The following is a 5,000-nucleotide window of genomic DNA, read 5'->3' as shown; positions in this document are numbered from 1 at the left end:
TTTTTTTTTTACAAAAAATTACACGAAAATCATATTCATTTTGGGGGGATGATATTTTGCCTTCTACCTCATTTGTACCTTAAAATTGATGATTAAATTCCCTTAATCATTGCCTCCGTTGGAATGTAGGTTAGTGGTGCCAGTGAGTAGCAACCTGAATCAGGCGTATAGAAGTCATTGGCAAAATAATAGGTCAAAATGGCTTATTTCTTCCCAGCTCTTCCTGAACTTGGCGGAAAATAAAGAGTCTTGAACTTGGCCCTGCTTCGTTGGATTCAGTTTTATTTACTGGCCCTTGAAAATCACTGGATTCAATTTATTTACTGTTGGTTTTGTGATGCAGTTCATTTTATTGAATCTCACTTTGCCTGTTCATCGCAATGATTTTGCAATTGTGCAGTTCAAACATGTTCCAAGTTACAAAGAAAGTCGGAAACTTGAGCTGGTTGACACTATTTCTATGTTTTCTTAACGGCCATGTTGAACTCTCCAAGAGGTGAGTTGCATGTTTTCTCAAAACTCAATTCTTTATCGCCTGAGCATTGATTTCTTGGAAGAGTGGATCAGGAAACATCTTGCTGGCACCGAAAGTTCAACGGCCTACGGTCAGCATTTTCTTCTTCTTTGTCCTGCATCTTTTCACCACTTTTATGTGGGGTCGATGTTTCTGGCCAACGTTCTCCAGCTACCTCTGTCCCACACTTCATCACCGGTTAATCCCTCTGATCGAAGGTCATCCTTGATACAGTCCATCCACCTTCGCTTTGTCTCCCTCTCCAATGTCATATAATTGAACGGTCAGCATTTTAGCTCGGTCAGTTACATGACATTAGTATATTTATCTTTACCCTCGCTGTAAAAAAAAAAAAAAAAAAAAAAACCGTAACTTTAATTCAAAATTAACGGTAAAAATATACTGTTCTCAGGCCGTATATCAGTAATATACAGGCGACCATAATTTTCACCCAACTTTGTTAATATCTTTTTCAGGCTAGTGGCCCTCTTATCACTCCTTTACGTCAATATATCCATTTTATAACAGTAAATGCCTGGCAACATTTACTGTTTTTTTTTTTCTTTTACGACAAATTTTTAATAGTATGGAATCGTTATTGTAGAGATGGTGTGAGGAAACAGCTGCAGTGATTTGAGACTTCTGGAAGGGTTTTTAAACGTTGTAGAGGCTGTGAAGTGAGTGCAGGTGGTGTTGTACCCATTGATTATAACGATTCTAGCTTTCTGGAGCGTTACTAACATTGCAAGTGATAGGAAAGGAGTGCAGATCGTTGGTTTATTATCGAAACATGGCTTGTTCGATTCCCTTCGTATAACTTTAAAAACTGTACGATTAGAGAATTTATTCATTTAATTATGTTTACTTCTTTATAAGTATTATTTTACTATACGTTATCTTGTATCTGTAGATCACCATCTGATATTAGGTATCTCGATTTTCTTATTTTACAACTTTATCATAATTTAGCCCATGAATTGAAACAAGAGATTAGAATAGGAATATTTGAGAATTTCGGGATCCTGGAGCACCCTGTATATATGTCAAATACATTACGATATTAAAATTCAACGGAAATCCATTCTTTGTTCTGTTGTTTTATCTGTTTTTATTTGTATATTTACTCCACAAGTTGAAGCGAGAATCTGTTTTCAGATTTATTTTTTCTTTGGTCAATACTGTAGATTGAGTGAAATCATATTCGTTAGTTTCATGAAATTACATCCTTACCGTTGTGTTTAACTTGGTATATTGATGAGTAATAATCATATGTAATGTTAGGATGATATCTGAATAAAACACACTTACTTATACTGTAGATATATTTGAATTTATACAAAATATTTATTGATACTAAAAATACTAAAATATTTAAAAATTGGTTATTTTCGAAAATAAAAATATTCGTTTTTTCTTTGAATTGCTATCATTTGCACGAAGAGTTTTCACCTCCATTTCCGTAAGAATATTTACTGTACATCCGTTGCAATTGCAATTTCTCATACTGCCACCCATCATTTTATTTTCCATAGTTATTCTTATTTTCTTGAGGATTTCACTCTTGGAATATCTCCATTTCCTCATGGGTTTCTATTTAAAACAATTTATTCTTCGTGAACTATAAAATATAACCACCGGCATTGGTTTTTGCTGTGTCACTCACTATTTAATTATTTGTTTTATTGTCGCCTGTCTTTGTTTGTATGCGACAGCTGTGTGCCCTCTTTATTTGCTTAGTTTGCATTCCTTGTTTAGTTAGGACCGCTTCATCAATGTGGTTCTTTGCGTTGGTTAATGGCTAATGATATGCAAAAGCCCTCCTAACCAGCGACAATAATTTCCCCATCATTAATACAAAAAAACTGCAAAGATTATAAACAGGTAAATAACGGTGAATGTATTTAAAGCTAGTTACCTTATAATTTGCTTTTCAATCGTAGCAATAAGCTTATTCTAATGCTCAGATATTTCCAATAATGACGCAAATTGTTTGTTTATCAAAGATTTACACAAAACGATCCTTGTAAACAGAGGAAAACGTATTGCATTCTTGAGTTGAAAGCGAGATGGGGTCAGCAAGAGGATTATTTCAGAATTTCTGTGACAACATTGGCAAGTCAGTTAGCTGTTAATCCTCTTTTGTCTACATTAAAAAAAGACCCTTCTAGACGTTTAAGCCGAGTGGCGAAACTAGCTTTCCCTTGTCTGAATTGCGTCAGTGCTAAGCAAACAAATCGTCTGCAACGAACAGAGCAATCTGCAACAGGCTTTCTCTCCGAAAATAAATCAGAGAAAATCTGCTTCGATTTCTAGGTTACAGAAGTTGACAAATGTATCGGATCTGCCTGAAGGAGTTTTTCATCGGGGAAATAGATCTTGCTTGTAATCTTTCTCGAAATTTCTATTAGCGACAAATTATCTGAATGTTAATTTGGAGTTGAGATTGATAAAGGGATGTAGATTTACCAGCTCAATGTGTTAAATTGGCATTGAGTAACAATACAACAAAGATTTCAAAAGAGTATTTAGACTATTCGAAGATGCAACTGAGAGATATATTGGTCAATTTTACAGTTGATGTGGGTGTGCTCTCTCTCTCTCTCTCTCTCTCTCTCTCTCTCTCTCTCTCTCATAGCAAATCTTTAAGGGATCAGAAAGTGAGTCGTGAATGGAGTCTTGCATGGTTGATGTTTGGAAGTAATGATACACTGACTGGGCATAGTGAAGAGAAACAGCCGAGACTAATGAAAGTAGAGAGTGAAACTGAACGTGAGCAAGAATAAAGCTGAATAGGATAAGGAGATACCGGAAATAAAGCTATTAATTCAGGTAATTATCTGAGAGTAATTAAAATGGATGGACTCCAAGGTTGGAATATATAAATGGTTGGTTGAGCCAACTCTCCTTTACAAAAAAATAATTTTCAATACTAAATTCAACTGAAATAAAAAAAAAAATGGAAGAAGCTGTAAAGATAAGTGTTTTGTGGAGTATAATTATTTAAAAGATGAATTAATATTGTGAGATGTCATGATTTTCAGAAATGGTAATATATATATATATATATATATATGTATATATATGTATTATATAAATATATATTTATAATATATATATATATATATATATATATTTATATATATATATATATATGTATATAATATAATATAATATATATATACATATAATATATATATATATATATAACCTTAAACCAATGAAATCTTATAGCAAACACCAAAAATTGCAACGCAGTTTTATATTCTTCAACCCCTCTCTCTCTCTCTCTCTCTCTCTCTCTCTCTCACTTAGAATACCAGTTCAACCGACATATTAGAAAAAGCCCCGTCATGCCGAGAAAACAGCAGCAATACCAGTGTTGTTGAACCATTGCAAACACGACAAAAAAGAAAACAGGCGTGAGATGATCACTTGTGAAATATGGGATACGCGTTGCCTGAATTGTTTTATGGTTTGATATCAAAGTTAGTGGACCGAAGAGGTATTCAGATACGGTGCGTGTGAGTTGGTTCCATCAGTTAGATAGATGGATTTTTATGGTTTTTCTATGGATTTTATAGCTGATGGACAACACTCTAAATGGTAGTACTTATGAAAATAAATTGACGATGAAAGATTGATATATATCACTTTAGCTATTATATATGTGTATATATAATGTATGTGTGAACATATGTGTATAGATATGCATATATAAACATATGTATGTATAATATACATGTATGAACATATATGTTTTTATATATATATATATATATATATACACATTTATATACATTTATATATATATATATATATATATATATCATCTTAACGTACTGATAAACTACTTTGTTATAAGGATGACGAAAGCAACACTGAATGTCTACAGTAATCTCGGGATCCGTATTCAAAACCGATCGCGTCATCATCCATGAAGTTCCACAGCAAAGATTCTGTTAAATTTCTTCTCTTCTTCTTCTTCTTCTTCTTAGATTTACCGTGTCGGAGTTGTCACGCTCTTTTACACATGATGAGTGGCCAGTGCTTGGCATGTCTTTCACGCTGTTTGGACAGCGTTAGGCGTGCATGTGAAGAAACCGGTAAAAGAGAGAGAGAGAGAGAGAGAGAGAGAGAGAGAGAGAGAACTCTGATAATAATCGTAGTTTCCTATTCACTTGAGAGAGAGAACTTTATTAATAATCCTTGTTTGCTTTCTCTTCTGGGGAGAGAGAGAGAGAGAGAGAGAGAGAGAGAGAGAGAGAGAGAAAGTTCTGATGATAATCTTGGTTTCATTTTCACTTCTGGCAAAAGAGGAAAAGTTTCTAGCTCTTAAATCTAGAAAGACGAGCTTTCTAGTGGCGTTACCATGAAAATAGATGTTTAGTTGATGTGTGAATTTCAAAATATCAATTACAAAAAATTATAGACATTAAGAGCTATAAGCCCAAGGGCTCCAATAGGGAAAATAGCTGAGTGAGGAAAG

At 33.8% G+C, this 5,000-nt stretch overlaps 1 protein-coding gene and 1 pseudogene across 1 annotated transcript in view; one reads left to right on the top strand and one right to left on the bottom strand.

Moving 5' to 3' along the window:
- The window catches only part of LOC137647250 (homeobox protein 3-like), a 270,280-nt gene that overhangs the window by 25,130 nt on the left and 240,150 nt on the right, over positions 1-5,000 (bottom strand). The window lies entirely within an intron of this gene.
- LOC137647339 (uncharacterized) overlaps positions 478-5,000 on the top strand; it is an 11,358-nt pseudogene continuing 6,835 nt past the window's right edge.

Source organism: Palaemon carinicauda, chromosome 9 (assembly GCF_036898095.1).
Source record: "Palaemon carinicauda isolate YSFRI2023 chromosome 9, ASM3689809v2, whole genome shotgun sequence".
Classification (NCBI taxonomy): Eukaryota; Metazoa; Arthropoda; class Malacostraca; order Decapoda; family Palaemonidae; genus Palaemon; species Palaemon carinicauda.
The sequence above is the reverse complement of the archived record's forward strand: the minus strand, read 5'-3'. Positions and strand labels throughout refer to the sequence as shown.